Source organism: Belonocnema kinseyi, chromosome 6 (genome assembly GCF_010883055.1).
Source record: "Belonocnema kinseyi isolate 2016_QV_RU_SX_M_011 chromosome 6, B_treatae_v1, whole genome shotgun sequence".
NCBI classification, from domain to species: domain Eukaryota; kingdom Metazoa; phylum Arthropoda; class Insecta; order Hymenoptera; family Cynipidae; genus Belonocnema; species Belonocnema kinseyi.
In genome coordinates, this window is record NC_046662.1 from 118,200,546 (window position 1) to 118,210,767 (window position 10,222).

The following is a 10,222-nucleotide window of genomic DNA, read 5'->3' on the forward strand; positions in this document are numbered from 1 at the left end:
GGCTTCGAATTGGTTCCTCAGCCACCGTATTCACCAGACCTGACCCCCAGCGACTATTACTTGTTCCCTAACCTGAAGAGATGGCTCACCGGTAAGCGTTTTCACTCAAATGAGAAGCTCATAGCTGAAACTGAGGCGTATTTTGGAGACCTTCCGATCGAGTACTTTTCGGACGGCATCAAAAAGTTAGAAAATCGTTGGACTCGCTGTACCGACCTAAAAGGAGAGTATGTTGAAAAATAAAACCGACTTTGGCCAAAAAAACGTCTCCTTGTTTCATTTTTCAGGGACTTATCAGACTGCCTAGTACCTGCTGCAAGCAAGTTTTAGTCGTCATCATAACGTTACATTGAGCACTTGTCTTTTCGTTTCGCTAGACAAGTTCGAAAATAATAAATATATATTAGATATCAAATGATTTAAATATAGACAAGCATGATTTGTAAAGCAATTTGTTAATATGAAAAAGATCAATTGAAGTATTCATTTTAAGTGACCTTTCCATCCATGTATTTGTTGTTGAGAAAGTTTAGGAACATTACATCTTTTTTTTCAAATAAATTTATCTCGCTCCTGAACACATACTAAATCATTCAAAGTATTATTAATGATTATAATTATAAGTTTAAAAAAATGAATAGATATTTCTATGATTATAATCACCTCACATGATAATTAATATAATTCAGATAAATTATTTTAATAAAAAAAAGACATTAAAACTATTTCATGCTTTACTGAAATTCTTGAACGATTCGTGCTGTTTTTTTTCTCTTTTTCTAACAAAATTATGACATGTACAGTTTTATAGAAATATTTGAAATATACAATTTATTGATTATAATGCACTAATTAATCAATTATTATAATAATAAATTAAGCTTTATATAAAATATGAATATCAAAATATAAATATAGTAGTCTTTTTAGAGCGCTAACCAACAATTAAGATTTCGTAGAACTTTCAACGTATTAAATTTTTAAACAATACAACTACTGTTTTCTTCTTTGTACGCAAAAGAGATACAACATTGATTTATTTTACCAAATTTAGGGAAAAATTTTCTATTCTGAAATAAAAAATGTAATTAGTGTATCTATAATTAAAAGTTTGTCATAAGGACAACCGCAGGATTTCGCCGGGATCGGGTGCTAATCTGAAAAACTGCACCCGATCCCAGCGAAATCTTGGTAATATTTCAGCCACAACGACGTCTCACGACCGTGAGATAGGTGGTTACAGTCCGTAACGGAATCAATACGATGATCCGGCAAAATTCTGGCGCACGTAAGTATTTTAGCATATTGTTCACACGTAGGGATGCTTTTCAGGCTACTAACCTGTGAAAGTTTGGCACCTCCAAGAGCGTCGATTATAAGGACGATTAGTCAACAGTTCGCTTCTCGAAGCCAAAAAGAACCATATTAGGCCTCGAGTGTGCAACAGAAACAATGGTCGAGAACATAAAGTTCCAGTATAAGTAACAGAGATGGTAATAAAGCACTCTTAGTGTCTCATTGTGTTTCTTGACATGCCAAAATGAAACCCTCCGTGCCAGAGTTTAATCTGGGTGATTTAAGGAAAGCAAAAGTTAGCCAGAATAATCCTGTTCTGAAGACATTCAAGATTCAATATTCCGCGACCACCTTGACGGCGTGAGATGTAGAGTCGCGAAAAAGAAGACTTTCCATGGTACCACCCCAAATGAATAGAGTACTACCGGAACAGAAAGCATGTTCACTGCAGATACTTTGTTTCTCGTCGATAGTTTGGAAGACCAAATCCGCCGAATGAGATGTTTGTATCTGCTTCGGAGAGTAACCTTTATAGATGTCACATCCTGAATGCGCCTCTGTGGCACGCCCAGGTTCGTATAGGTCTCTCTAGCGCAAAGGTATCGTATAGCGCTTCTATCGACGAGCTCAAAGTCTTCAGGGATGCCATTAAGTTTTCTTCGCTTCAAATAAACTTTGGCGCATTTGTCTAACCCAAATTCCATTCCTATTTTCTTAGTATATCGTTCGACCATCCCTAGAGCTAGATGTAGTTGCTCTTTGTTTTTAGCATAGATCTTAAGATCGTCCATGTAAAATACATGTGTGACCTTGTACTTTCCATCTGCAGGTTTGCTGCAAAAGTACCCGTCCAAATGATGAAGTGCTAGAGATAATGGCAAAATGTGAGGCAAATGAGGAGTGGGCTCATGGTGTCACTCTGAAAGACACCTCTCTGAAAGGTGACCTTGTTGTCACACGATTTTTTCCAGATGAGATAGTAAATCTGGTTTTCTAAAGTGGCATCAATCTCTCTATGTACCTCACGATTTACGTATGAACCTTTAAACTTTCCAAAAGACAGATAATAAGTCCATGAGAGGTCGAATCGAAATCTTTCCGGTAAGCAATCCAGGCCATCGATAGGTCACGCTGATAGTATGCTGCATCTTTGCAGACACATCTATCGATGAGCAGGTTCTCTCAACATCCTGCTACGCCTTTCTTTGAGCCGACTTATTCATACATTTCTTGCCACCCAGGTTCAGTTGCCCGAACAATCCTATCATTTAAGATAGCTGTGAATATCTTATACAGTGTGCTCAGACAAGTGATTGGCCTATAATTCTTCGGGTCAGCTAAGTTGCCTATTTTCGACAGGAGTATTGTGCGCCTTTCCACCAACCACTCCGGAATCGGCTCTTCCGACTTTAAATATGAGACGAAAATGCGGGCCAAATACTGATAGGTTGAAGGAAACTTCTTCCACCAAAAGGTTTTGATACAATCTAGTCTCGGTGCGGAATAGTTCTTTCTTCATCCCACTTAATACTTTTTTCACCTCCTCTGGTTTGGGCAGGTGGTCGACAGTAATTGGAGGTTTTTGGAAGAGTCGAGATGGGTCAGAGAGAAACTGTTGATTTTCTCTGACCCACTTCTCCGTCTGCTCTAGACTTCTCTTAGCGTCAGAGAGTATCCGTATTCTCTCAACAATATGCTGCCTGATGGTCAGCAGATTTGACTTGTTAAGTGGGTGATGTGATGTAGTCAATCACACACTGAATGCGGGACGCATACTTTCTTGCCCAGCCTATCTTCATGGCAAGTTGATGTATTCGTCTTTTGGTCTTATGATCAACCGTTGGTTTTGTTTTACGGTTCGCATCATCCAAAGCTCTAACTGCATTATGCACATAATAATTGATAGGCCAGAGTTCGGATTCTTCGGAATAATGTCCACGAAGCACGTCATCAATTTCAGCCAGATCTTTAGGCTTGAGAGAAACCTTGATGTTGATGTTTCTCCGGGAATAAAGCATCGCTCTTCGTCTATTGGATGCCTGCCCGCGGTTGGTCTTAGTGTCGCCTCTCTTTCTCTGTTGTCGGCTTGTTCTAGCTGTGGTAGAGTAGGCGTTCCGCTTACATAGCCCCTTTTTCGGAGTAGTTCGGCATGGTTTCGCAGACGTTGCTGCAAAAAGTGCGATAGCTCCGTGGTTTTCTCGCACCACTGAGCATGCAGCCGTGCCATGTAACCCCGTTCAGGGGCCACACTCGTATCGTAGCACTCTAGCAAGTCGTGATTCAGACGCTCCGTCCATCCAAAGGACGCGAGATCCCGCCGATCCATCGCATTGAATCCATTTTCATTGGCTCCCCCAGCTCTAGAGTGGTCGGCATTGTTGGCCGACTCATGGTTCACCCAGGTGCCATTCAGCTTTCGGCACGATTTTGACACCTCCGCTTATGCCAAAACAATGTGTTGTGGGAGACTAAGGAAATCATACCGGAAATAAAACTAAAAATTACGAAATTGTCCTAACCTTGTACAATTAACGAAATCAGATTGATTAACTGATTATTTTGAAAGGTAACTTAGAGTCCACTGCGGAGAAGAAAACAAAAAAATGGACACCATGACGTTTTAACTTTGGAAAGCAGTTTCTCAGTAACTCAGATTAGTTTGTAGTCCGCCCTTGAGAAGTGAAGATTAAAATGATGCATTGCACTAGCGAAACAAGAAGAGATCCGCACGGGGGCTAGACTTTTACAAAAGAAACTCACGCGTTGACAGCTGCTTACCTCGCTAAGCGACTTGTTTCGAATATCGTCTGACCAGAATAGTCGTTCTAGCCTTTCTCCTCTATTCAAGGATCCAATGACTTGCGCTGTGAGCCAATTCCTCACATATAATACGCATTTGAAATAATAAATGGAAAATGATCTTGTGAAATAGAAAAATAAACCCAATTTGGAAAAAAATCGATTATAGTGGCCCATCAATTGCGGAACGCTCCTTGAGAGATAGAGTCAATTTCCCACAATGAGAGAGGCCAAACTTTAAAAAACTGCGATTTTTGACCAGCAGTCTGCTTTGCACATACGAGGCCTGACATTTTTCTTTAGGATTTTTAAAAACAAACTTTAATCGAGAATTTTCAGCTGCGGCCGACTACAACATCACTTCTAAGTGGAAGCAAAAGGAGGAAAGATATCAAGACCTTAAACGGGAGCGGTAGTGACTTTGCCCAAAATATTCGTTGAAAATAAATATCCTTGTGATCGGTGTTCTCGAAGGTGTGAAATTATTACTGGCTCGTAAAAGAAAAGCAGCACCCGCGTGCCGGAAACATGGCAAAGCATTTGTGAGGTGGATGCAGAAAGTTGTCGTCCTTGGGTCGCTCCGTGTTTTTGAAACACACGAGGGTATCTCCGACCTCTCGTTATTTCATCGAACCTTTACCTGCACGTTACAATATGTATACGCTATCGTCGGAAATTGTCATAAAACCTAAAAAAATCTTTACACGCTCACTAGATACGAATTAAAAAGTTCAAGCCTGTCTGAGTAGAATTTTAGTCGGCGGTCACCGCTCCAGCGGTCGACAGCAGTAATCCCCCTCTGAAACTTGACATTTGAGGCTTGAACCTTTTTAGTTGTATCTCGAAAACTCACCAGTGAGCTGCAAGTTTCTTTGGATGGGGTGACAGCTCTCGTACTTTTGTGACTTTTTAGTGATATCTCCATCAGTTTTTTTAATTTTATATATAAAAAGAACTCTTATTTTCTGTAAACTTCCGGTTATGAATCATTATGGAATAAGTGAGGATGAAGCTGAACCGCCTATCTGGGTAATAGTTTGACACGAATATTTTTTGGAGCCTGTGAATGGATATATTCTGCTCTAAGTTGGCATTAGGATTTCTTTTCCAACAGGCCTTGCAACTAAGAGAAGCAATTGCTTAAGGTAGAATTAAGTTGATCATACATATGTATGCGGAGGATATTTAAACCTATGGGCGATGTAAATTGGATGAAATTGAGTAGGGGTCCGCGACTCTGAAAGTGGTGCTAAACTGCGTAGCAGCCTGGGCTGAATAATGCGCACTAGTTGTCAAAACTCATAGCAGGTTTCCGTTGACTTTCGCGCAAAACACTTAGGCCTGATCATGGACTCCTTACGGAGCTACGAAGAACACGCTGTTAAAAATACAACCGCTGCTTACATCCAATTGAGGAAGCTTGAGGAGGCCTGTCCTGAGTGCGTCCTTGAGGACGGTAAATTTGTAGTTCCATTTGCCTGATTATCTAAGGCGGAGGCTACTTCTTCTTGCAGAGTGCCACGCAATCTCCTACACATTACGTTTGGTCAGAAATGAAATGACCGAAATATTCCGTACAAGCACCTAATTATTGATGTGTAAACATCGTACGCCTCGATATGCAAGGCTCCTTCACACCAAATTCATTCGACCTCGTACACCATTCTCCTACATATTGATATTTGTATGAAAAAGTGAAAGTTATTAACGTTTATCGCAAATGTTTACACATAAATCTGTCTTGGGTAGTAGTTTAGGACGCACGTGATGTTTTTAAAATAATTATTTTATCAGTTTTATTTTATGCTAGTTTCAATTAAAAAGTTAATTTTAGTTTCGCGTGTATAATGATAGGCTGCAAAGCAACATGAGCCGGAACTCTGCATTTTATGTTACTATTGTTCAACTTCTTTTTTGTATTCAATTTTTGGTTGAATGGGTTCTTAATAAAGATCTGTTATTACAGAAGTTGTATGTTCCGGAAGCTATAATCATGCTATCTTAAAGCTACCAATCCTTGCACAAATGGAAGGTGTACGTCGTCCTCTTCTGCTCCTCCTACCCTAGAAGGTAAGCAAGAACGGCAAACTTACGCAAGAGACTTTGTGCAACACTGTTCCTTCGAGTCCGGTCTGTAGCCGTGGATGACCCTAGGTGACAGACGGCACAACTGTATATTAAGCTTTTACCTCTGGATACTTTATTGAAGGCTACCAATCTTTGTACAATGTTGAAGAGTTCCCAGGAGGCAAGTCGGGATTTTGTTGAGTTGGCTAAGAAATGAAGCTTTCATATCTCCAAGGCAGCGGATTATAAGAACATATCCAAGTGTCTCTGGCTCTTGCTTGCACGCTCGGTAGTTGGAGGGACTTTTGAAAATCAATGTTGTTATTCGATGGTCGGCCATGTGTTATGTCGTTTGAATCAAATGAGAGACCAAGCTTCTCTGCAGCCCCATCTGTAGCACTGTATAGAAATGCCGCAGCATTAACGGCTTAATGTTGATATAAGAGTGGCGTAAGAGAATCTGTGCTTTTTAGAACCTAGGAAGATGTAGACAGAACCGTTTTCCGGTATGCATTACTATTATTATTTTGTTTTCTCAAAATTTTTGCAGTGTGAATCCGGTTTTTTATCATAGCCATGGATTAAGTAAAGTGACTGATGCGATTAGGATGTTATAAGTTAATTTAATACGATTTATGAAATCTTCTTCGATGATGTTTTAGGTACAAAATTAGGAGCATGGTATAGTTTGAAGTTCGTCCTTGAACGCTTTATACTTGAACAGCAGCCGCGAGCCTTGGAGGTGACAACAGTCAGTTCTTGGTGCTTTCTTGTAGGTACGAGCTGCTGCCAATACCCTACTGACTCCGAAATGTTCAAGATTTTCAGTGAATCTTGCGTGCAAATTGCCTGTAGATGAAATCAGAATGGGATGAATAGATGCATGATTCACATTCCTTCCTATGGTCTTTACTTCATGCCTTAACTCCCTATACCTATGGATCTTGGTTGTATAGGTTGACTGCAAATTTCGGTCAAGTGGGCAAGCATTTTGGATGATGTAAACTTCTCCACCTTTTTTCTCTCGTATCACGATGTCAGGTCGATTGGCTCGTGGGTAATGATCCATGTGGATAGTAACATCCCAATATAGGATTGTAATCTTCGCTTTCTAAAACGGGCATTGGAATGTCTCTATAGAAAGGCATCTATTCTTTTAAGAATCCTAGGTTTAGGGCAAGTTATTAATGTATAATATACAATAATGTGGTCTATCGATTCGTTGTAATCTCCACATAACCGTCCCTAGATACAGTTCTAGTTTCAAGATACAGAACACCCTTTCTCCGACAAATATTGGATGCCTCACTATCCACTTCATGTTAATCTAACGTTTTGGGGTGATCGCCGTGGATAGCTTTCTGTCTCCATTGTTATTCTAATTCCTCTATAGTTTCTGCCTTGATGTTCAAGGCCTCATCTGAGGACAAATTCAAGAGTGTGTAGTCAAGATCCGCTTTACAGTTTGTGCTGTAAAGCATAACATCTCGTTTGCTGTTAAAATAGTCTTGCAACTGTATAACTTGTGACTTATTGTATTTTGACATCTACAACGCCCCTAACCCTTAATGTCGTGGTATAACTACCCTTTCCATCGACGAATTAATGTGGTGCATTTGGTGCTTCGTCATTTATATGACTCGCCCTCAGCTATTGCCTTGATGTTATTTTCGAACTCGTTCTCTAACTCTGCAGTCCTTAATTCCCTTCTGGTTAAATGTACTGTTCTGAATTTATCTATTCCATGTACAGAAGATGTAGTCACTTGATGATCTTTCTCATTATCATGAATTCTGAACCAATGAGAGATGCCATTTAGTGATTTGCTCATTGGGTTCAACGCTAAGCAGAACCATAGTGCACTGAAGGAGTCTCCTTGAAATATACCTGTCATAATTTGGATTGATCTAGTTATCCTTGGTTATCCGTGATTAAAATACTTGATTCTTGTACCTTGAGTTTTGTAAAGTTTTAAGACTTCAAGCAAATAGTGATGCGGCACGGAAGAGAATGGTTGCTTGTAGTCAATGTATGCCATGTGTGAGTTCCTTTGATGCTTATGAGCTTGAGTTATGGAAACAGCGTCTATAGTGACTAGATCTTTACTTCCTCGCGAGTTACTTGCCCTTTTCAAAACCGCTGAAACATCTAAAGCTGTGATGTTTGTTATATGCCGAGGGCGGATGGTTTTAGTAACATGGTTTATCAGCTTCCTGGCTCTATTTCCTTTTTTATATTGAATTAATCGACCTAATTTGCGCTTTACTTTGCTGTCATCCATATCTAACCTGATCTTCTATGATGGATCTCGGTCCCTTGCTGGGACAAAGACTTCATTTGCAGGCCTTGTTCTGCGGCCCAACGTTCTAATGGTTGCCACAACTGCACAGTATACAAGAGATTGCACCTCTAACGTAGTTTGTGTTACGTTCAAATACGTAAGTAAATTCTTGCTGTGGAGATATTATATTAGTGCACGCAGATCATTTGTGCTGTTCATTTTGGACAAAGAATGCCCATCACGATGTTTTCCATTATCCCTAGAACCAATGCCTTCAGCTTCGATCAAGTCTTCGTTGTCTACATTTTCCAAGGCAAGTTCTTTAATTGGAAGCTGCTGTTCCACTTATATTTTAATAGCAGCTATTTCAACACCCGAAAGAAATCTGTTTAAAGATATTGACCGTTTTTGATCTGCCAGATTCTGCTGATTTATTTTTGGGGCTAGCTTTGGGTATTTAAGTAAGAAGAATCTATGATGTTATCTCCCCATACTTTGCCCAAATTTATCTTCTAAAAAATAAAGGCGCATAACATTTCTGTTCATATGGTATGTCTATTTCCGTCGCTTTTCTGGTTGCTGAACCTCCGCTTCTGCCTCTGTTTGTGTAAGGCCATGCACCTCTGAAGGATATGGTGGTGTTGGATCATCAACAGGTCGAGGAAGAACATCAATTGTCCCTGCTTGACCGCTTGAAGCGGCTTCATCTAACTGATGTTCATTGTCGTCTTTTTTCTGCGCCAAATCAACTTTTTGTTTAATTTTAATTGCTCGGTCAAGGGTGATGTATAGAATAGTCCTGATGTCCTTCACCTGAGCGATAAGATCTCTTAGTGCGACTTTCTATATATTATGATGCTTTGCAGTAAATTTCGTTCTTAAATTGTATCCTTTTTCCATTTTCATTTCAAACTTCGCACTTTCGTAATAGAAGCGCACCAATTCCTCTTTCATTGTGGTGTCCCACTGGATGTCTTCCCACGGTGTTTGTTTGTCGCAGATGTTCTTGCTAGCCTGCTGTTTGATGAGTGAGATATGTCTGACCTTCTCGCAGCTCACCATCACCACGGTCCAGCATGCTGTGGCCCCCAGCGGCGGCTTTAGGGGCGCCCTGATCATCCTCGGGAAGCGACAAGCATTTCAATCATCTTTTCCACGGTTTTTTTTGTAAAGTTTCTAGCTACTGTTTTAACGGGTAATCACGTTTCAAAGTCCGCAGGGATTTTTTTATAGTACTTTCGCTGATCGAACCGACATTTTCCAATCCGCCATGGACCAACCCCCCATGAACGCTTCCACTATTAAGCACTTCGAGTAACGGGGATTAAATTTTAAACCAAAAAATTCTCAACTTCAAAATTAGCTTTCTGAAACCTCGAGATTCAAAATCGGTGAATTCTTGCGATCAAAAGGAATCTACAAAATGCATTGAAATACTAAAAATCAATGCATTGTGAAACTTTTAGATTAAAAATTTAGTTTTGATTATATTCCAATACATCATTGATTTTTAACTTTTCAAGTACAAGTTTAGATGTATTTAATCGCAAAAAAGTCACAGATTTCGAATTCCAGATTTATAAATCGCTAATATAAGAATTTAAAACAAAGTCATTCATAACTTTTTATTCACATTAGTATCTCTTCTAACCATGAACCTCTGCCGAGAAAATCCAACCCATCTCAGGAAAAACGTAGCGTTGACGAACAAAGCGCGGCAGGCAAAAAAAATTTCTTGGGTCAAACCTGCCCCTACCTGTAAAGTGGGCTAACAGTTTG

At 39.8% G+C, this 10,222-nt stretch overlaps 1 protein-coding gene across 3 annotated transcripts in view; it reads left to right on the top strand.

Moving 5' to 3' along the window:
• The window catches only part of LOC117174240 (gephyrin), a 309,691-nt gene that overhangs the window by 117,995 nt on the left and 181,474 nt on the right, over nt 1-10,222 (top strand). The window lies entirely within an intron of this gene.